Source organism: Ochotona curzoniae, unplaced genomic scaffold (genome assembly GCF_017591425.1).
Source record: "Ochotona curzoniae isolate NIBS_2020 unplaced genomic scaffold, NIBS_Ocur_1.0 patch124, whole genome shotgun sequence".
NCBI classification, from domain to species: domain Eukaryota; kingdom Metazoa; phylum Chordata; class Mammalia; order Lagomorpha; family Ochotonidae; genus Ochotona; species Ochotona curzoniae.
In genome coordinates this window covers 158,094-181,750 of record NW_024466667.1, presented here as the reverse complement: position 1 = coordinate 181,750, position 23,657 = coordinate 158,094, and the positions used below count along the sequence as shown (strand labels likewise).

General features: G+C 45.8%; 1 protein-coding gene and 1 pseudogene across 1 annotated transcript in view; one reads left to right on the top strand and one right to left on the bottom strand.

The window, feature by feature from the left end:
* Positions 1–1,625: 1,625 nt before the first annotated feature.
* LOC121166317 lies at positions 1,626–5,654 on the bottom strand (annotated as a pseudogene).
* An 8,360-nt stretch (positions 5,655–14,014) lies between these two features.
* LOC121166320 (kelch-like protein 8) overlaps positions 14,015–23,657 on the top strand; it is a 41,419-nt gene continuing 31,776 nt past the window's right edge. The window contains exon 1 of the mRNA XM_040995462.1: positions 14,015–14,099. The gene's annotated coding sequence lies outside the window, so the exon portion shown is untranslated. The remainder of the gene's footprint in view (positions 14,100–23,657) is intronic.

Sequence of the window (23,657 nt, the reverse complement as noted above, 5' to 3'; positions counted from 1 at the left end):
TAACTCACTATGTCAGCACCTTTCCTGTTGAAAAAGATCAGAATTTGCAAAATCCCAGTAGAAACCTCAGGAACTTTTGTCACCAAGAATTCTTTTTGAGAAGTGATTTCCTGTTTCTCCTGCCTTTGGCTCTTGTCACCATGAGAAGTCAAATAATGTACTGGCTGAATGTTTTCCTCTTGGATCACTGGGGTTCAAATCCCAACTCTGTTCTTCCCTCACTTTTTGTTAATTTAGGAAAGTTCAGGAAAACTGAGTTCAGGTTTTCTTTTTAAAAAAAAATGAAGACAGAACTAGGACCATGCTATAGACTTATGAAGAGAACTAAATAAGTTAAAATCCATAATAGATTTTGAACACACCCTAGTGCACAGTTAGTGATATAAAAGGTTACATATTTTTATTGATTACTTCCACAGTATCAAAATGTTGGCCAAATTACAATTTTCTCATCTTAGTTTGGTTTGCAGCACATTCACAAATGTGTGTCATCATCACCATTATCTACTTCCACAACATTTTCAGTGTTGAAAACACATTATACACTCTTTCCTGCTCAATACCCACTCTTCTCTCCTTAGCTTCTGGCCCTTAGTAATCACAAATCTACGTTTAGTTTCTTTGTGTTTGCCTGCTCTAGATGTTCAATAAAAATAAATGGAAATTATAAAAAATGAGGCATTTCTGTCAGTCTTCTTCCACTAAGATTAATGTCTTCAAGTCTCATCTATGTTGTAGCATCTATCAACATGTTTTCATTTATTTATTTGTATTTATGTTAAGGACAAAGAGAAATCTGGAGGAGAGAGAGAGAGAAAGAGAGAGAGCAAGAGCTACTCAGGCCCGCAACAGCTGGAGTTAGGCCAGGCTCTGGCAGGAGCCTGGGTCTCCACCAGCATCTCACACTAGGTGGCTGGGATGCACACCTAAATCCACTGCATTAGTAAGCAGGTGAACTGGAAGAGGATGTGCGACTCAAAATCAGCCAGGTATGCCAAACAGAGGCTTAATCACTTTGCCACAACTCCCACCCATTATCCCCTACCCCCACCTTTTTTTTTTTTTTTTTTTAGTCATGATTGTTGGACAGAGTATTCTAGTCCACTACTTTAATGGCTAACCTGAAACATTATGAGGTTTAGTGTCAGCCCCTTTGGAGGAAAATCTTACTCCACCTGTGATGATCACCAGTAGCCCTTCATTTCACCACAAAAAAAGTTTTAGTCTATTGAGGCAGTAAAGTCAAGAGAAACTTATACATTACAGTCAGATACATGCTTTAAAATGGAAACACCCACTCAGTTGAAGCTGCTACCTTTGGTCCTGTTTTTAACCCTCTATTTGTGGTCTAGGGCATTATAAGAGTTTCGGCTCCCTCAAGTGAATAAACTTAGTACAGCATTACAAGCAATCAGGACCTGGATTCTGGGAGTAAGTGGTTTTCCAGCTGAAGGGGAAGAGAGGCTAGGTGCAACGTCTTCTCCAAAGGAGGAAAAGACCCAGCATCACTTGGCCACACCCACCGCAGGGTTTTGGCTTCAACTAAGGGCAAGGAGGCTGCTGCAAATCAAAATCTCCAATTTAAAAAAAATAACTGTAGGCAGAAGACAGAACAGCTTCAGACTGATGACTGAGGTGTCCTCCTCGGAGCTGGCTTCAGAGCGACTGCTGGAGCAAGGAGCCTTTCATGTGCTCCCAGTTGTTATATAGTGCATAGAGACTGGTAAGAGTGAGTCCTGCCACACCATCTCATGCTACCCCTCCAAGACCACCTGTGCATTTGTACACACGCCCGTCATGGTTCCGGCTGCTACCACGTTGAGGTCGTCTTCCGCCCTTCGTGTTTTCTCAATGCCAACACCAAATGCACTATAGGGCAAAGCCAGAGATCCCAGCGTATTAGCCCAAAGTGCTCCTTGCCTTGTCACCATGCTCAGGATCTGTACGTTTCTGGGCTTGGACCAGGCCATGTTCTGGGTTTCTTTCAATCCTAGCCGAAGACCGTTCACTGCCCCAAATGCAGCCCCTGTCATGCAACATCCTCCAATGGTGAAAAGGGTCAGCTCGAATCTGCCCCGGGTCTTACTAGCTCCAGTTGGTAAAATAAACCCGTCGGTATCCTGTAGAAGATACCGTGGGTCCACATTTAAATAAGGAGACAGAGGGTTCATACCAGTTAGCGGGACGCTGGCCAAGTCTGTGCGAGTACCCCGGCTCCAAACAGCAGCCCAGGCCCCACTACCTGGCCCCGTACCCCCAGTGTCCTGTTGCCACTTCCTCCGTCGTCCTCCATGGCCATCCACTCCCCGCCGTGGTCTCCAGCAGTCCCTCGTGTTTGTGAACACAGAGGACGGCGCCGCGATCCCACGGCCTCCTTTCCACGCTGACCTTCCGGGCGCCGGCTCCTGCCAAGCCTACCCCCACCTTTTTAAAGTGATGTATTTTTATTGGAAGGGCAGATTTACAGAGACAGAGAGAAGGAGAGGCAGAGAGAAAGGTCTCTGTCTGCTGGTTCACTCCCCAAGTGGCTACAATGGCCGGAACTGAGTCAATCCACAGCCAGGAGCCAAGAGGTCCCAAGACTTCGGGCCATCCTCCATTGCTTTCCCAAGCCATAAGTAGGGAACAAGATGGGAAGCAGAGTAGCCATATGGGATCCCACCGCATGCAAGGTGAGGACCCTAGTCATTAGGCTACCACACCAAGCTCCACCTCCACCCCCCCCCACTCTTCTTTAATGAAGCTTCCATTTGTTGCTTTCTAGTCCTTATTTACCATGCATTTCTTTCTCTTTATATGCATCATAATTTCTTGCTGAAAATTGGAAATTTCCATCAATTTAATGTGGCATTTCTTGAAACCAGATGCTCCATTTCCCTTTACATTAGTTATGGCTTATTTAATTTATGTTACGTGTGACTTATCTGCACTGATTACATACAAGCTGAATGTATTCACATTATCTGTCACAGGCGGTCTTTTGAAATTTGTGCTTAGTTAGCCTATTTGACAGCTAATAATTCAACCAAAAATTAAAAAAAAAACACACAACACACACCACTTCAAATATATATATATAAAAGCCCCAGGCTTGTAGGGGCTTCTGAGAGCACATGGCAGCATGCCTTCAATGCCCGGTAGGTGATTTACAACTCTGCCTAAGCCTTTACCTTTTACCTATGCAGAGATTCAAGGTCAAAGGTGACCTTATGGGATCTTCTTGGTGTGTCCTGCTCAGAATACATCCTGCACCTTGTATGTGTCTGGTTTTCCAACTCCTGGGAATATATCAGACCTTTTACAAGCACCCTTATAGAAAGCTCACCCCGGCGCAGTAGCCTAACGGCTAAAGTCTTCGCCTTGCATTCACCAGGATCCCATATGGATACCGGTTCTAATCCCGGCAGCTCCACTTCCATCCTGCTCCCTGCTTGTGGCCTGGGAAAGCAGTTGAGGACGGCCCAAAGCCTTTGGACCCTGCACCCGCATGGCAGACCTGGAGGAGGCGCTTGGCTCCTGGCTTCAGACTGTCTCAGCTCTGGCTCTTGCAACCTCTTGGGGAGTGAATCAATGGAAGGAAGATTTGATTTTCCTCTGTCTTTCCTCATCTCTGTATATCTGCCTTTCCAAAAAAAATTTTTTTAAAGATTTATTCATTTTTATTACAAAGTCAGATATACAGAGAGGAGGAGAGATAGAGAGAAAGATCTTCCATCCGATGATTCACTCCCCAAGTGAGCACAACTGCTGATGCTATGCCGATCCGAAGCCAGGATCCAGGAACTTCCTTCCAGGTCTCCCACACGGGTGCAGGGTCCCAAGGCCCTGGGATGTCCTCGACTGCTTTCCTAGGCCACAAGCAGGATGGGAAGTGGGGCCTGAACCGGGAGTAGAACCGGTACCCATATGGGATCCCGGTGCATTCAAGGCAAGGACTTTAGCCGCTAGGCCATGCAGCCAGGCCCAAAAAAAATCTTAAAAAAAAAAAAACTCACCCATTATCTCGCTTTCCTTTTAAATTTTCTCCCAACTCTTAACATCCACCAGGCAGATGTTAACAACAAACAAGTGCTCCGGGGTAAAATTGTTCCCGTGAGGGATCCTTGTCACTCCAGAAAGGATAAGCCCGTGTGCCTAGGTTTTCTAGGAAACTGCCAAACAAGGCAAATGCAGACAACTGTCAGGAGAAGCGGCTGTGTGGAAGTCCATGTCCATTCTGTCCAGCCCCACGAACTGCCTTCCCAGGCCACAGGCAGGGAGCTGGATGGGAAGTGGAGCTGCCGGAATTAGAACTGACACCCATATGGGATCCTGGCACGTTCAAGGTGAGGATTTTAGCCGCTAGGCCACGCCGCTGGGCCCACAACTAGCATTTTGAGAGAAGGTTCTAGAAGCATATTTTAAAAGATTGAATATTTAGAAATATCTTTTATTTTTTGAACAGTCATGATTTATATTTGCCTTACAAAGTAGCTTACTGGCTATTTCACATTAAGAGAGGAAATTGAAGAACAGAGCGAACGAGCAGTAACAGAACTTTGCCCCTGCAAAGTTTGTCTCTTCCCCCAAGCACCTGCCATGCTTTGACTAGGAGAGTGTCCTGAACTCATGTAGATGTTTAACATTTAAACCCAAGAGCCTGTGTGGCTGGCACCGGGCTGGTGGAAACTTTACCCCACGACGGTATCCAGGTAATGGACCAAGTGGGAACTCTTTAGGTCATCCCAGCATACACTTAAAGGCGGTTGTTGCACAAAGATTGAGCCTGAATCCGCTTTCTATTTTTATTATTATTATTATTTTAAGTATTTGTATGAGAGAAACTCCCATGCATTGGTTAACCATTTGAAGAAGGGTTAACCTTCTCCCCAAGCCCTGACTGCAGCCAATCCTATTGCCTCTCTAGGCTAAATCCTAAATACTACCAGGAGCTGAGATAGGTACGGAACTGAGGTCCCCCAAAATAGATAATGGGTGACTTAACCTGCTGTGGAAAATACCTGACCCCTAGCCATTTTCTGTGCTTCTCAGAGCACCACGTGATCATCCCTCTGGACACATTTTTGCCATTGTCATCCTTCAGCAATACCCTGTGAACCTGTTCCATAGTGACTGTGAATCTCCCAAACTGAGCACCAAAATAAACCCCCAGCTTCACAGGTAGCTCGTCCTGCACATAGTCACGGTGAGGAGGGGCTGTTCAATTCAGCGCTCCTTACTTCCCACTTGATAACTCAAAATACATACATATAACATATCAAATTCATAAACATCTACTGAGCACATACTATGTCTCCCAAGAGTTTTGAAGAAATGCAATGGCCTCTTTTAGGAAACTGTTTTTCTCCTCTAAGTGTAACCACTGACACTCTCAATGAAAGTTTCGTGCGTTTCATCAAATACCTAAGGAGCACCTACAACGAGGCAATGGGGCCAGGAATGAACACTCGTAAACATTTTCCACAAAAGGTCATCGGGTTTAAAAGGCTTTCCAAACGAAGTGTCCCAAGGCTGGGGACTTCCCCTCAGAGGGGACAGCAGTGATCAGGAGGACCTCCCGCTCCTACGACTATCCGGAGAGGCTGCGGATACAGGGCCCGAGCCCTCCCTAGGAGCCCTCCTCCACAGCATCCTTCAGCTGCGCTCCCCGGCATCCCGCGAAGCACCTGCCAGCCCTTCTCCTTTGAAGAGATACAGGGAGGAGGCATTCAAGGAGCCACCGGTGAGGCTGACAGAGTCGAAGGCACTAGCCCAGCTGGTGCACCCAGCTGTAACCGGGTGTAGCTGGGCTCGCGAAGGCACTAGCCCAGCTGGTGCACCCAGCTGTAACCGGGTGTAGCTGGGCTCGCTTTGAGCGAAAGCTTCTCACCGAGAAAGAGGACGTGGGAAGACGTCCACTTACCTGACTCCGCGCTCCTCCGCGGCTCCTAGGAGAGCTGCCAAAGCTCAGCTTGCAAAACTCTCTCCCAGCCGACCCCAGTGACCCCGCTGCGGCCCAGTACCAGGGCAGGAGGCAGGGGATGAGTGCGCAGGGCTCCGTGCACAGCTGTCTGTGGGGTGTAGTTTTCGTCCTCTACACTGGGGCTCGCTCCAGGACCGCCAGCGTCCTCCCTGGGGCCTTAGGGGGTAAAGCCAGCAGGATGTGGGCCGACGGGGACCTAAGGACTGGACTCCGTCAGCACTTCTGAACTGATTCATCGTTTCACTTCCTGGTCAAACAAAACTTAGTTTCTTTCTCTATACCCCAAATCCCCGGCTATGCCTTGCGAAACGTTCTTAGGGTTGAATCTTTAAGGCGAAGGGGGCTGGGTTTGCTGCAGCTGTTTCTGAGTGGCTTTCTCCATGTGTCCCACGCCGGATACAGAGAGCTGCTTGGGTTCATAAACAGCACCTTGGGGTTGACAAAAGTACCGGCTGCTGCAAACCCTTGCCAGTCAAAGCGATGCTGCGTCGGGGGAGGAATGTGTGGGTGAGGATGTGGCTCAAGAAAAAGCAAAGAACCCCAACTTTAAAGAAGGATATTCCTCTGTCTTTTCTTAAAGCAACCTCGAGTAATAATCTCAGGACTCTATTTCAGAAAAGATCTAATCATGTCAATGTTAACATTAACACATAAATACATATTGATTTTGCTAGGAAGGTGCATTTACATATGCATCTGTCTGAAGAACCCAAAATGACCATCTGAATTTGAAATTTCATTTCTAGAAAAAAAACTTTTTCTTATATAGAAATAAAATCTTTTTAATTTCAAAATGTTCTGTGCTAGAGCACTGTTATTGTGCAAGTTTAATGTAAACACATTTAAAAGGTATACAATCAAATAAAGTTGGTCTGGAACAGAGTAAAAGACAGTACTTGGGGCCTGGTGCAGTAGCCTAGTGGTTAAAGTCCTCATCTTGCACATATGTGGATCCTGGGTCGTGTGTCCTGGCAGCCCCGCTTCCCATCTAGCTCTCTGTTTGCGGCCTGGGAAAGTAGTTAAGTATAGCCCAAAGCCTCAGGACCCTGAACCTGTGTGGGAGACCCAGAAAAGCTCCTGGCTCCTGGATTCAGATTGGTTTAGCACTGGCCGTTGCATCCACTTGGGGAGTGAATCAGTGGACGGAAAATCTTTCTCTTTGGCTCTCCCCCTCTCTATTTATCTGACTTTCCAATACAAATAAATATTTTAAAAAAGAGAGACAATACTTCTGGACCAGTGTAGTGGCTCAACAGACTAATCCTCCACCTGCAAACTCTGGAATGCCATTTGGGTACCAATTCGTGTCTGTGCTGCTCCACTTTTGATCCGGCTCCCAGCTTGTGGCCTGGGAAAGAAGTGGAGGATGGACAAAAGCCTTGCAATCCTGAATACACACGGGAGACCTGGAAGAAGCTTCTGGCTCCTGACTTCAGATCAACTCAGGTCCAACCATTGTGGACATTTGGGGAGTGAACTAGCAGATAGAAAATTTAAAAAAAAGAGAGAGAGAATCCCTGAATACAGAGCGACCTTAAAATGTTCACATAAAACATGAAATTGGGAGTCAGTGTTGTGATACTGTGAGTCAAGGTTCCACCTGCAAGCACAGAATCCCATGTAAGTACAGACCGGAGTCCTGGCTGCTCCACTCCTCCCTGCTCCCTGTTAATGCATTTGGGAAAGCAGTGGGGGATAGCTTGGGTTCTGTGTTCTCTCCCTACTGTTGAAGTCATTCAGGGAGTGAACCAGTGGATGAAAGACCTCTCAACAGAGGATGGCTCAAGTCCTTGGGCCCCTGCTTCAGTTCCCAGCTCCAGCTCCTACCATGTAGGAGTCCTAGAAAGAGCTCCTGCCTCCTGGCTTCAGATGAGCTCAGCCCCAGCCACTGTGGCCACTTGGGAAATGATTCAGCAGATGGAAGATCTCTCTCTCCTTCTCTCTGCAACTGCTTCAAAAAAAAATTAAAATAAATCTTAAAAAGATTATATCCTAATAGAAAGTTTTGAATTTTACATTCTGAACTTTAAAAAAAAAATTGTCATTTACCAGCATGCAACAATCCTGCAAGAAACAAGACTAGCCTTCCTTTAGGACAGGAATTGAAAGACTTAGAAATGCAAGATTTAAGATTAATCACAGGGACCAAAGGAATGGGTGCACTCTCAGGTGAGTGAGTCGCTCCCAGACACTGGTTTTATTAGGTTTCTTCCAATACATCATTACAAAAATCTGAGGGAGTTGTTAAAACAAAACTCAGAGACACAGTAACATAATCAACAGTCTTATTATCTATCTTAATGATCAAAGCCATCGTGTTGCATGCAAAGGTGGTTGACTTTCCGCTTACCCTCAGATTAGCACTTGATCTACTGCAAAGGTTCTCCTGCCAACCCAGCCTTCCTTACATTTATCATCACCTTCATCAGGCTGTCAGCCAGTCAGAGCCTGGGAGTTCCACGCATCCCGTAAGGTTGCCGAGGGTTCCCCTGTGAGGCAAGAGTGCCCAGCCTTGCGAAGACAAGCAGAAGCCTCACACCTGCTCCCTGCTTGCCACAGCTTGCTTCATTCCTAGACCTAAGCATGCTACACTACAAAGAATCCCCGATAAAAACCATACGTGCGATTCTTTTTAAAAACTGTAGATGTGAGTTTTCCTTTGCTAATGAACGTATATAAATCAAGACTACTTATGATTCGCAAGTCAAGGAAATAGACCTAGTATTTCAGGATATGTTTCGGCCAAAACACAAAAAATCCCAGGCATTTTCTAAATCTGACGAAGTGTATATTCTTAGCTTGGATTCATTTCCTCAGCATCATGCGAGAATGAACAGGAGTAGCCCATAATAACTAAGGGCCTTGGGGACTGCTTGCTGAACCAAACTCCCGAGACACTAACACAGGAAAAAATCTGATCCTATCTGTTGATTCGTGATCCAGTTGAACTTTAGTCAGAATAAATTGCAGTGATTTAACTTCAAAAGACATTTGCATTTAAGTCTGCATCTCTAATCCTGGAATCAAAGGCTGTATAGCCTCCAGAAGGATTTTCAGATGTGGCCTATGTAGGGATTTGGGAAGATTGATGAAAAAGCCAACCTTATTTTCATTAGCTGTGGAGGCACAGTTTGCAGCCAGATGGTCAGTCCCCACACAGCTGCCCAAGGTCTCTGTCTGTCTAGGAAATGTCCTCAAAGCACTTGAATGCCAGCCGGCTCACGGCCTCCCTATCTGGGTCAGAGGACTTGGCTTGTAGTTCTCTTACATGCCGCACTTCCCTCCTGTCTTAGCACCCTTATCCACAGTCAGCCTTTCTTGTGGTGCTTCAATTTCTCTTAACAATCGTTTCCTACCTTCTACCCCAAGACATACTGCAAGGCTCCATTTTCTGGTCTTGTGCCAGTGGCCCATCTAAGCTATTTGACTAAGTGAGCCACAGGTGTGTGATGTCTCTGAAGACTTTCATTAGAACAGGACTCTGGTAGTCTGTTTCCTGATACTACCTTCACATTAGTGCAATAAAACTTTATTTTCGTTTTTGAAAATTCACTTTTTGAATTTTTTCAAATTCAAAGAAATTCAACATAACAGTAATTGTTGCTCATCTTACCTTCAGCCTTAGTAATGAACTCCAGGATTTTGGAATAGACTGGACCAGTCTGCTGCACATACTGGCATGCACAGGAACCAGGGGGTGGGCCTGGTGGGAGTTACTGAGGCCACTCCAATTGGGCTGCAGTTCCCTTTGATGAGCATGAGGGCCAAATGTGCGGTGGGTAGGGTTAGGCTGGGTCGCAGCATCAATTGGTTTGCACAAGAGACGGGACTGAGACAGAACTGACACAGCAACTGTGTCACACACCACCAGTGTGTGTGTAGTCTGATGTTCATGATGGACTAATCTGAACCCCACACTGGCTGGCACACATGGGAGTCAGATCTGAGGTCACCTATGGTGAGGTTTATTTGGGGACCACCCTCCGCAACTGGATCACTGGACTCAGAACTCCAACCATGGGGAAAAATCACAGGATCTGACCATGGAGTGCACGTGTCAGAACTGGATCTTCTCAGTTGCTGAGGCCTGTGCAGTGGACAGCATGCCCAGATGCTCATGGAGGACATGATAACCAGTTCATTGAGGCCTGCAAAAGATGTCTAGTACCATGGAAGGCAGAACAAATTAGACAGCTCACCCAATAAAGCTTTGAAAGTAAGTAACTGGGTGAATGGAGATTCTAAGATGGACTACGTCAGCCAATGGACCTTGGAAGAATTTCCTCAATCTTGCAGCAATGAAATCAATAACATTTCAGAACTATCAGAACTATTGCACTTGAGCAATACCCTTGGAGTGTGCTCCACATCAGGAACCCTGGGATGACATTGGGTAGCCATCTTCCACCCCCAGGTATGGATGCGGTTAGGATGCTGGGTGTGAATCCATAACCCTTATGCAGATGGTACAAACAGAAGCTCAACTCCTCCGACCTTCTGAGTGGTTGCTTTTGGGTAGTTGCAGGCAGACCTCATTGTGGTAGGGTGAAGCTGGATAATGGCACACAAAGATAGCACCAGGTTAAGAGTGTGGCTGAACACAGCTCTCTGTGTCTGTATCTGATTTGCCTAAGTAAATTGATCTGTAATATGCACCATCTGAGTTGATTGGAAATCCCTGGCTGCTGCGTGTTAATGAGAGCTTAAAACCCCTTGACTTCAGCCACGAGATGCAGTGATTTCTGAAGTGTAGCAGGAGCTGTAATCGCCCTGCTTGGCAAATACAGGTTCCTCCTAACATTCTACATGTTGTGACTTGCTCTCCACAACATGGCAAAGGGGAACTTGCAATCGCACTTCTTTTGCAAGGAAGAGAACCAGAAGAAAAGTTTCAGCCTGTCACTTGACAGGCAAGAGTGGAGGACTGGAGTAAAACAACCTGACAACCTGTTGTTCTACCGATACATAACCGCTTGGTTGCCCTTTTTTCAACAGCTGAGACTCAATTTATAGAAGCCCAGAGGGCAACTGAACACAAGCCTACACAAAGGTAGAGGCACTACACAGACTATGTTCATAACTGTTGGACAGGAAAAAAAAGATTCACTTATTTATTTGAAAGGCAAAGAAGGGAGAGAGGGAAGGAGGGATAAAGAAAAAGAATCTTTTATTTGCTGCCTCAGTTCCCAAACAGTCGTCAGAGCCTAGCCTGGGTCCATCTGAAACCAGGAGTTAGGAATTCTATCCAGTTCTCCTACACGTGTGTCAAGGGCCATCTCCTGCTGTGCCTCAGCAGGAAGCAGGTTTGAAGCAGAGTAGCGGGGATTCAAACCAGTGCTTCACTAAGGGGTGCCAGTATCTTAATCTGTGGCTTGGCTTGCTATATCACAATGCTGGTTCCGTATTCAGGCAATCCAAAACATTTAAATAAACTGCCAGAAACGGTGGATTCTACGTGCTCCCACTCCCTTGATCGTCCTCCACATCCGTCCTCATCACTCCTGGTCTGTTCAGTTCTCTGTCTCAATGACTAGACCGCAAGTCTCCACAAAGGGCAGGGTCTACTCAGTTTTGTTCATGGTGCTCAACCAATACTTTTAAAAAAGATTTTTACTTATTTTGATTGGAAAGGCAACTATACAGAGAAAACGAGAAACAGAGAGAAAGATCATCCATTCCCTGGTTCACTCCATGAGTGGCCGCATTAGCTAGAGCTGAGCCGATCCAAAGCCAAGAGCCAAGAGCTTCTTCTAGGTCTCCCATGCAGATGCAGGGTCCCAAGGTTTTGAGCCAATCTCTTCTGCTTTCCCAGACCATTACCAGGGAGCTGGACGGGAGGTGGAGCAGCCGAGATACGAACCGGCGCCCATATGGGATCCCTGCCCAGAAAAGACAAGCATGTTAGTCACTAGGCTACTGCACTGGTTCCTCAACCAATATTCTTGAATGAAGAAGTATTATAATGTGGTAACTACATTGAAATGTTACGCATGTATTTATAATTTTAAATATTTTATAAATATTTTGATATGCATTTTTAGTAATTACGAGGAGTCTGTTTTGCACATGTTGACAGAAAAAAAGGACAGCTTTCCTCTTTAGACATTTTTTTAGCAGGCAATGCAAACTGGTTTTAAAAAGTTAAGACTATAAAATGACATTTCTATTAGAATATGCTTCATCAAATACAAAGGGTACTTAAACAATGTGAAAAGTTAGTATTATGAAAAAGCTATGCATGGGTTTCCAGAGCTTTTTACATCCAAGGAAGCTTATTCTTTAACTTCACATTTCTGGAAACTTTTTGAAGTTCCATTTTACATACAAGTACAGCTTTACCTCATGTGCCAAATTTTACTTTTTATGACTAACCCCCTTTTTAAAAAGATGTAGTTATTTTTATTGGAAAGGCAGGTCTGACAGAGAGGGGAGACAAAATGAAAGCTCTCCCATCTGTTGGTTCACTCCCCAAATGGCTGCAACAGTGGGAGCTGAGCTGATCTGAAGCCAGGAGTCAGGAGTTTCTTCCAGGTCTCCCATATGGGTGCAGGAGCCCAAGGCTTTAGGCCATCCTCCACTGCTCTCCCAGGCCATAAGCAGGGAGCTGGATGAGAAGTGGAGCAGCCAGAACATGAACTGGCAGCCTTACAGGTTGCTGGTGCTGGAGGGGGAGGACTAGTCTCGTGAGCCACTGTGGCAGGCTCCGCATTCTTTCTTCAAAGTGTTTTTTGCTCTTCTGTTTTTCTGTCTCTCCTTCTCTCTGTAAATCTGATGTGCCTTTCCAATAAAAGTAAAAAAAAATGTAAAGCTCCCTCTCCCGCCCCTTCTGCCAGCGAGGAAATGGCTCAATGGCTAAATCCTTACCTTGCGTGTGCTGGGTTCCCCTATGGGTGGGTGCTGTTTCAGATCCTGCCTGTGGCCTGGGAAAGCAGTGGAGCCTTGGGACCCTGCACCCAAATGGGAGACCCAGAAGAAGTTTAGTTCAGCTTCCTGCCTTGTGGCTATTTGGAGAATGAACCAGTGGATGGAAGATCTTTCTGTCTCTCTTCTTTTTAAATTTGATCTGCCTTTCCAGTAAAAATAAATCTTTAAAAAAAGTGGTTTTGCAATACATTTTCAAGGATGTTTACAACAGAGCTGAAATATGTTAATGCTTTAGAGAACAGCATTTTGATATATTATGAATCCATTATTTTTATGTAAAAAGGAAAAAATATTTCTTTTTTCTGGAAATAAAATTTCAGATAATCATTTTTGGATTTTTCAATCAGATGCCTATATAAATACTTCCTTCTAGAAAAATCAACACAAACTGAAGTGTTATTGTTAATAAATGTGCTATCATTAAATTGATGACAGAGTCCTAGGATTGTTGACACGAGGCTGCCCTGGCAAGACACTGGTAGCATAGAATGTCCTCCTTTGCTCGCTTGAGCCACATCCCGGCTCACATATTCCTCTCCTGGTTTCCTGCAGCATCACTTTCCCTGGCTAGGGTTGGCAGCAATCAAGACTTAGGCCAACCCAAGGTTTATTCGCTGTGTTTATTTACAAACGCCAGCAGCTCTGTGTATCCGGTGTGGGACACGTGGGGGAAGGGCAGCCAGCTCCGTCCCGCCCGCTTCGTCTTTTAAAGACATTAATAACTGAACACCCAAGACCGCGCGGCAGGGAATCAGCCGACAGCAGCTGAGTTTTTTAAGTACCGGAAGTGTAGCAATGGAAACCTCAGAGGCACTGGCGACGCGAGGGCCTCTCTAAAATTTCGGAGACGTTTGCTAACCTCCGCTTACCCTTACCCACCAAGCGTTACCTTCAGCGCCCGGGGTGGCACCCCAGGGAACCCCAAACGGGGGCGTGGGCGTGGCCTCCGGGCGATGACCGAAAACTACACTTCCCAGGGTGCTGCGCGCGGACCCCTGCGTGCCTCCTCGCCCCGCCCACGCCGTCCCCGGAGGCCGTGGCTCGCCAGGTCTGAGGAGCGAGGACGGCCGGCGCCGGCCCGGGTTCCACGGAACCGCGCACTGGGGGCGCGCGTGCCCGGCTGCTCGTGCCGGGCCGGCTGTGACTTGCAGCGGGGCGGCCGCGAGGCGTCGAGGCCCCGGAGTGGGCGACGCCGCGGGGAGCGAGAGTCCAGGTGAGCGAAGGCTCAGCGCTCCCCACGCCCTCTGCCTCGTCGAGCGGACAGCCGCCCGCGCCCGTCCCGCCCCCGCGCCTCAGCTCCCACTGGAGCGCCGCCGTTGCTTGCTCGCTCCCGAGTGGCCACGCGAACTCCACAGCTGAAAGGCTTTGGGCCCCGGCCGACCTCCCGCCCCGCCCCGCCCCGTTCCGTTTCGCCGCGGCTTCTGGTGCCCGGGTTGGCGGGAGGAACTTGGCCCTGCTCCCCGCGGGGCAGCCCGCGTCTGGTTCTGTCAAGCCTCCGCCGGGTCGCTCCTCGGTCGCCTCTTCGGCAGGTGCATCGCGGGGAGGTGCGGGGCGAGCGCGGTTGCATGGGTTCGGGCCCCAGGGAGTCCTGCCGGGGTCGAGGCTGGGGGGCTCGGAGCCCGCTGGGGCTTGTCCGGCCGGGGGCTCGCCTCCGATCTGGGACTGGCCAGTCCTGGGAGGGTCTTGGAAGAGGGGCTCGGGTGTGACGCCGGGGCCTCGGCGGGAAGCCTCTTCCTAGCCCGCAGCCGCTGCAGGCAGTTTTGGGGGACGTGCCCCTGTTTCCAGATGGCAGCCAATTTGTGTGCAGGTGCAGCCCGCGCCTGGTCCCTATCTGGCCTTGCAGGGGAGTCATCCTAGTGTTGAGTCGCCTGGGTTTGGAAAGCTTTTGAAATCCGATCAGTTTATACATTAAACGTTTATTAGAATTCCTTTTCATCTGCTTTGATTGTGTGCCTGTATTTGGGGGCTCCGATCCCGAAGCTTGTGTTATTGCCTCTCTGGGAGGAGACTTTGGGAGAAAGTTCTTAGAACCTGGATTGATGGGAGTGTTGTGCCAGCCCTGGCACGTTTGGATCTTGCCTGATTTTCCCGGGGCCTGACACAGTTACAAAACGCTGCCAGTACTGGCTCCTGAAAAGCTGCTTGTAGGTGGCTTCTTCATTAGCTGCTACTTTTCCTCCTGTTTCTTTCTAGCACCCGTTGTAGCATTGTAAATTTAAAAGGCAGAGAGGCAGGCATCTAGCGTCTCTGGGTTACGTTCCAAATGTTGGTAGCAGCTGGAGCTGATCCTGGGGGTGGGGAGATGGGGGGAGGTAGCGGTCTGGTACTGGTGTGTCTCCCTCCTGTCCAGCAGGAACCCAAACCTCTGCCCCGCCCTCACCTGCTGTCTTACGGGCTGTGCATGAGGAGAAAACTCGGCCTCGCGATGTGGTCTGTGGTCACTTGAAAACTTAGGGCTCTTTTACCCACTTCCTGGAAGGTGACAACCACGTCAACACAGACAGCTTAGGATTCCTGTATTGCACTTTATGTCGCCATTTTAACATTGAAGTCTGGTCGTTCCTTTAGCATTTGGTGATACTACTGTTTTCTAAGGTGGTGTGTTCTGTAATACTAAGTTTTGTATGCTGACAAACTCAATGCACAGAGTATTTTTTTTAGTAATATTTTTTATCGAGTAAATGGGATACAGTTAGAAATCTCTTGAAGAAATAGACTTTCCTTTATGTTTTTGAGATTTATGCATTTTACTTGAAACACAGAGTTAGGAGAGAGATCCACTTTCCATTGACTGGCTCACTCCCAGATGGCCACAAGAGCCACACCGGGCAGGAGCCTGGAGCTTCATTCTGATCTGCCAGGATGCGAGCTAATGGGCCCAAACACTGGGGCCATCTTATGCTGTTTTCCCAAGTGCATTAATAGGGAGCAGGAAGCCGAGCAACTGGGACACAAGCCAGGACCCATGGTGTGCAGGTGTCCCAGGCAGCAACTTAACCTGTTGCATCACAGCAACAACCCCCAGAAGTAGATTTTCTTTCCAGAGGAGCTTTAAGCTCAGTGAAAAGTATAGGGACTTCCTGTGTGTCTCTTGTCCCCATAGCCTCCTCCCTGACCAAACTTCCTCATTTGGGTTACCATTGATTTTCCTATCTTGACATAGCAGTATCACTTGAAGTGCATAGACTCCATTACAAGTCAGTGATTGTATTGTGCACTCAATAAACTGAATCATTTTGTTTATTAGGTGCTTTTGAGTTGTAGAAAACTGAAGCTTAGTATCATTGAAAAATTATGGAAATATGTTTAACACCTTAATTTCAAATAGCTTCTGTATTTAAAAAATTTGGCACTTAAGTTTAAAAATTGGCACTGTCTTCTGTGATATCAGATGTCAGATATTAGCTATAGAAACTGACACCATTTTACTTTTTAAAAAAATTTTATGTATTTATTTTGAAGGAGAGAGAGCAAAAGCTGCCCTCCACTGACTTACCACACAAATGCCCTAGGGAGACAGGAGGGAAGGCTGAAGCCAGATTCAGGAATGAAATCCAGTCTGCAATGTAGGTTGTTAGAACTCAGTCATTTGCACCCTAGCACCTTAACTTGTAGAGTCTATCTACAGCAAGCTAGAGTCAAGTGCTGGCACCAGTTATCCAACTTGAAAGAGTTATGCAGAGAGGAGTGGGAGAGACCAAGAGAGATCTTGCATCCACTGGTTCACTCCCCCAGATGACCACAACAGCCAAAGTTGGGCCCGTCCAAAGCCAGGAGCCAGGAGTTTCTTCCAGGCCTCCAGCATGGGTGCAGGAGCCCAAGGCCTTGGACCATCTTCTGCTGGTTTCCCAGGCCGTTAGCAGGGAGCTGGATGAGAAGTGGAACAGCCAGTATTTGAACCAGATTCCATATGGGAGACCAGCACTACAGATAGCAGATTTGTTTGCAATATCACTACACTGGCACCAAGTATTTTATTTGTGTGAAATACACAGCTACAAGGAGAAAGTCATCTTTCTTCCTTTCTGTTTGTTTGCTTATTTACTTATTTATTTTTTGCTACCCAAATTCCTGCAATAACCAGGAGTAAGCCAGGCTGAAGCCAGGAACTGGTACACCATTGAGGTCTCCCAGGGACTCCGGTAAATGAATTTCCTCTTGTTGTCTCTCAGGGTATGTGTTAGCAGGAAGCAGGATTGAATTGGAAGTGGAGTGGGGACTGGAGCTCTTAGATTAGTGTGTGGGTTTTGAAATACTTTAGCTGCTGGGCCAGGTGTCTGATCTGTTGTTAGCTAGATACTGTCTGCTTCTCACAGCTTTGATGGACAGTAGAGTGCGTGGTAGAGAATGGCACTGTATCTTCCAGGATGTCTGAATATCATTTAAAATGCTGAAAGTTGTTATATTGTAAGATTTTGACCTTTTATTCTGGACAAAACACCAAGTGTGAAAGAAAATCAAGTGCTTTTCAAACTAGATCATGTTTACATCATACGTCTGCTTTATCTCCTATCACAGAGTATAAAGTTCTATTAAATTTTTTTTTGTTTTATTAAAGAATTATTTTTATTTGAAAGTCAGATTTACAGAAAGAAGGAAAGACAGAGAGAAAGATCTTGTATCTACTGGTCCACTTCCCAAAACGCTGCCACCCTGAAGCCAGGAGCCAGGAGCTTCCTTGGTCTCCTCCCAGGTCTTTCTCCGGACTCTCTGGTACGTGTCCCAAGGCCAAAGGCCATCCTCTGCTGCTTTCCCAGGCTGCAAGTAAGGAGCTGCATCAGAAGTGGAGCAGCTGGGACACGAACCGGTGCCCATATGGGATGCTGGCACTTGCAAACAGGATAAGCCAGTTGTGCCATCATGTGACCCCTACATTAAATCTCAAGTGATTTTTTTTTACTTTCATTATTACTTGTTAGGAAATAATACAGGTGTGTGTAATTTATTGGAAGTTATTTGCTTATGTAGATTATATTAGAATTTATAATTTAAATTTGAAATAAGTCTCATTTTCATTTTTTAAATTTCAGCACTAGAGTATAGTTCTAAGTTTGAGTTCTATCTCAGGGCTTGGAAGTCAGCTTTATTTTTTTTGTGTGTGGTGATAGGCTGATGGCCGGTCTGATTGTAAAGGTGGCTTCCCTTGCTGGATCTGTGACCAGTAGCATTCACAAGGCCTGGAGAGATGGAGGTGGATCAAACAATGCATGGCAAACTTTGGAATGAATCAGTCTGTTGGATTAATGCTATCTTTGTCCTTGAGTCTCATTTTTCCTTTGATAGTGATTGTTCGAGTTTGTTTTGTTTTGTTTGCCGCTTGAATGCTTTTCAAAGTTCACCATTTTGAACCAGTACTTGGGAATTTGGGTATAAAGGAACATACATATGGTTCCCTAGATTTGGCCTTTTCAGGAATATTCTGAGAAGTCTGGAGATATCAGCCATCAATTAGAGAGGACGGAGTTTGCAGAATACTGTAGATTTAAAATTTAAGTTACTATGGGTGGGCTTTAGGCAAAAACTGTTAAGATGCTGCTTGGGACCCGCTCATTCCCACCCCAGCCGCCATATCCCATATCATGGTGCCTGAGTTAAAGTCCTGGCTAAATTTCTGATTCCAGCTTGTGCTGCTAGGCACCGTTAGAGGCAGCAGATGAAGGTAGAAACTGTTGGGTCCTTGCCACCCGTATGGGAGACCCAGCTGGATTTCCAGGCTCCTGGCTTGAGCCCAGCCCAGCTGTGGCTGTTGCGGGCATTTGGGGTGAACCAGTGCTTCTCTGGTTTCTCTATTTCTGTATTTCAAATAAACTAACAAGTATATTACATCTTGGATTTTGTTTTTTATGCAACAGAATACTTCACTTTAGTAACCGAAGTCTTTTAAATTATGATAGGGGATTTCAGCTAAAATTTTACCCATTGGAATGATATTGCTTTTATGAAGATCCATAATTTTTTTAACAATTGTGTAAGTACAGTATACATACAAAGAAGTATACATAAATGTGCAGATAAATGGATGTTTTGTCCTCTGAGCACACTCATGGCTAACCAAAATTAAGAACAAAACCTCACTTAAATGAGAAGAGTCCTCATTATTTGTCCCTCTCCATTTCTTTTCTTTCTTTTTTAATGTTGGAAAGAGTATAGTGTCACATATATCATAGGAGTTAGTGAAGCAATATTTATATTAAATGCCAACTGATATGACATCCATACAATTTTTATATTTACCCTATGCATTAACTCCCACTGAAAACAGAAAATGTGATATTTATCTTTCTGGGTCTGGTGCACTTCACTTAGCATAATGAATCCAGTTGCATGTATTTTTGTTGCAAATCTTAGGGTTTCAGAGGCCAGCTTTGTGGCTTAGCATGTAAAATTACCATCTGTGATGCCAGCAACCAGTGTGCTAATTTCTGTCCCAGCTGCTCCACTTGCAATCATTCTCCCTGCTCATGGCCTGGGAAAGCCTCAGAAGTTAGCCTGGATGTTTGGACCCCTGCCACCTGTGTGGAAGACATGGAGGAAGCTCCTGCCTTCCACCTAGCCCAGCCCCAGGCTGTTGCAGTCATTTGTGAAGTGACCCTTTGATGGACAATCTCTTTGTCCATCTCATTCTCTCTCCAACTCCCTCTCTTTCCATATTTCTGACATTCAAATAAATAAATCTTAATAAAATTTAGGGTTTCATTCTTTTTTAATACCTGAGTAATATCCCTTTGTATGTATAGGCCATATTTTCTTTATACAGTCAGCAGTTGATAGATATCTTTCCTCTAGGTGAGTCTATATCTTAGCTATTGTAAATTGAGCATCTATAAAATTGGGATTGCAGGTATGTCTTTCATATGCTGATTTCATTTTCAATGGAAATCTTCCCAGGAGTAGGATACCTGGGCCATATGGATTTTAGTCTTAGTTTTCCTGAGGACTCTTCATACTGTTTTCAGAAATGGTTGTACTAGTTTGTATTCCCACCGAAGTGTGTTGGGGAAACTTTTTGCACCATTTTTTTCTGTACAGCCTTGTCAGCATTTGTTATTTTTTTTTAATCTTTTTTTTTTATTTTTGGATAATAGCCATTCTAAGTGGAACAACAATACCTCATTTTGGTTTTTTTATTTCATTTTCCTGATAGCTGGTGAACTTCTTTCAGATATCCCACATGGGTGCCCGAGTCCAACAACTTCGGCTGTCCTCTGCTACTTTCCCAGACCATTAAGAGGGAGATCTCAACACCATTTGTTGAAGAATCTGTCCTTTCTGCAAGTAATGATTTTAAAGATTTATTTATTTTTATTGGAAAGGCAGATATACAGAGAGACAGAGAGAAAGATTTTCCATCCACGGTTCACTCCACAAGTGACCACAATGGCTGGAGCTGAGCCAATCTGAAGCCAGGAGACAGGAGTTTCTTCCACGTTTCCGATGCAGATGTAGGGTAGGGTTCCAAGGCTTTGGGCTGTCCTCAACTGCTTTCTCAGGCCACAAGCAGGGAGCTGGATGGGAAGTGGAGCAGTTGGGATTAGAACCGATGCCCATATGGGATCCCAACCATGCAAGGTGAGGATTTAACCACTAAGCCATAGTTCCAGGCCCCCAAGTATGATTTTACCCCATTTGTCAGTTGATTGTAGATGTGTGGGTTACTTCTTGGGTCTTCCATCAGTTCCATTGATGGACATGTCTGTTCTAATTTCAATACTGTTGTTTTCAATATAACTGTAATGTATCTTGAAATCTGGTATTGTGCTGCCTCTAGCTTTATATTTACTGTATAGAATTGCTTTGGTTGTTCAAGGTCTTTTCTTTCTATATCAGAAAAATATGTTCATATTTTGATTGGGATTGCATTGAATCTAAATTTTGGATAATATAGACATTTTGATGATATTCTAATCATGAACATGGGAGATTTTTCCATTTTTCTCTTCTGTTTCTTTCCTTGATGTTTTGTAATTTGCATTGTAGAGATTTCTCACATTCTTGGTTAAATTTATCCAAGTATTTAGTTTTTTTGTAGCTGTTGTGACTGATGTAACAAGCTCTTTTTCACAATGGCATTGTATATGTGTAGTAAGGCTGTTGATTTTTTGTTGTGTTGAATTTATAGTCTTTAACTTTCCTAAACTCTAACCAGTGCCAGTAATCTTGATGTTTTTTGGTTCCTGTATCTAATGGGTCATATCAAATGCAGTTAGGGATAACTGGACTTGCTCTTTTCCTGTATTATTCCTGTGGTTCCTTTTTCTCGTCTGATGACTTCCTTAGGAGAGGCCTGGTTTGTATATGTGCTGCCTAAGCAAGCGAGAGACCTGGCTTGATTTCCCCGCTTCCCACCTTGGCACTAGCCTTTGTAGCCATTTGGGAAGTAAGCCAGCAGAGGGGAGTGCTGGCCACCTTTCTCTTTGCTCTTTCTTTCTTTCTTTCTTTCTTCCTTTCTTCCTTTCTTTCCTTTCTTTCCTTTCTTTCCTTTCTTCCTTTCTTCTTTTCTCTCTCTCTTTTTTTTAATTATATTTTTTTTACAATTTTTACATAGTTAATTAGGGTAAAAAGGTTCAAGGGCTATAGGAAAGTGGGTAAGACTATTATTTCCATATTGTTTCCTTCATGTTTAAAAGGGGGGTATTAAGGGAGAAGGCCCACCCAGTTTCCCACCCACCCCAGGTCCCGGATGTAGGGTATGCTCCAAGGTTCTTGCTCAAGTGGTTTTGATAGTTCACCAGTTATGAATTGCTGCCAATCTTGCCACTCCAAGCACTATGAAGTCTTTGAAGAATCCACTGATTGACATAGTCCATCATAGAGTCTCCGTTTGCCCCGTATTTTGCTGCCAACATATAGCTGAGATGGTTGATTGACCTGTTCTGTCTTCTCTCTTTTCTTGGTTAGGGTTCTGAGTCCAGCATTTCAATTGGGGAAATCTCCAAAGAAACTTTGTCTGAGGTGTTCTCAGACCAGATTCTTGTATGTACTAGCAAATACAGGGCCCGGCACAGTCCATGGCCCTGATCAGCTGGTGGTTGCAATCGCTGGGTTGGTTCTGTTTTCACTCCCGACTTCCACTGGAACCAATAGGTGTTGCAGTCCAGCCTGGTTCTGCCCAGCACATACTCGGCCCTTGCATAAACCAGTGGGAGCTGCAGCCTAGTTGGAGCGACCCGCAATAACCCCCACCAGGCCCGTCCCCTACCCTGGTTTGCCAGTATGTGTAGCAGTAGTCCAGTCTGTCCCACACCCCATTCCACCCCAGCCCCTGTCCTGGTTTTCGTGCCCTCCCGTGGGAATGGTAACCCAAGAGGGATGAATCCACTATTTCCCTTCTAGGCCACTCCCACTCCTGGATTATGCACTCTCCAGGTAGTTCTGTGGTTTGACTTGACAGAACTAGTCCCCAGTGCCAGCTTCTTGCAGCTGATGCTGTGACTAAGCCCAAACAACCCTCATCCACTCTAATTTTGTTTGTACCAGTAGGAATAATCAGCTCAGCCTGGCTTTTCCCTGATCTAGTCCACATGAGGCGCACAGGTGTTGTAGCCCTGCTTAGTCTGGTCTGCCCCATCCCAGCTCATGCTCTCCAGTGGGAGTAGCTGTCCAGCAAAGGAACCACCCCTTATTCCCCTGCCAGCTCTGCCCCCTCCCTTCCTGGTTCTCACGTGTGCTGGATGGGTGCTGTGGTCACATTTGTACAGGCAACCTCACCTTGGCATTCCGTGGCTGGTGTGTGGTTCCAGGCATGAGACGCCCCGTCCTGAGACCCACCAGCAGCCGGGAGGCTGCTGGAAGTTTAAACTCCCAGGCCCAAGGTCGCGCCCCTCCCCAGTCCCATTCACCGCCCAATGAGGGTGGCAGGTGGGCCCCAGACCTGCCCAGTCACGGAGACCTCCCCCCTTGGTGTACTCACCATGAAGGGAGCAGCCCCTAGAGCCCAGGCAGTCCCGGGGACAGCTCACCACGTGCACATGGTGGCTGGCATCTGGGATCCAGGCATGAGACATCCCGTCCTGAGACCCACCAGCAGCTGGGAGGCCTCTTTGCTGTTTCTTTGTGTCTAAAATGAATAAACTAAGAAAAAATACAGAAATATATTATCTCACATTTTCTGTGGGTCAGGATTCTGGGCACAGCGTAGTTGTGTGTTTTGCTTAGGATCTCACAAGGCAGCATTCTGGATGTTGACCGGTTATATTCTTATGTTGCGGTTCAATTATGGGGAAATCTGCTTCCACTTGAATTAGTGGTACAATTTTGTTTCTTTGTAGCTGAATTAAATTACTTGAAAAAGTTCATGAAAAATACATGATGCCAAAATTTTTGCAGCAAAGTAAACTTAAATTTTTAAACTTTATTTTCCACAGATTTTCTAAAGTACCCTTATAGGGCTAAGAGCCCTTGCTTTTTGCTGAGTATAAGGTGGCAGCCTCCTTCAGGTTGTGGGACTCTACGTGTAGTTCTCTTCTCCATGGTAATCTGTGCTTCAAAATCTGCACCTTCAGTCACTTTTTCTGTTGTGTTCATGCAGTGTTGTGCAGAGTCATTACGAGAGTGGTGCTTCATTGCCTTGTGGTGTTCTAGTGGTTAAAAAACAAGTCATAAGCCACTCCTGTGTACAGGGGATTTGAAGATCTGGCTTGTTGGTGTTTAGTGTTGCGTGTTTCTACCACAGAAATTTTAAAGAAGATACTGATAACCATTATATGTAATGTTTTTTAAGATTTTTATTTTTAATGGAAAGTTAAATTTTACAGAGCAGAGACAGACAGAG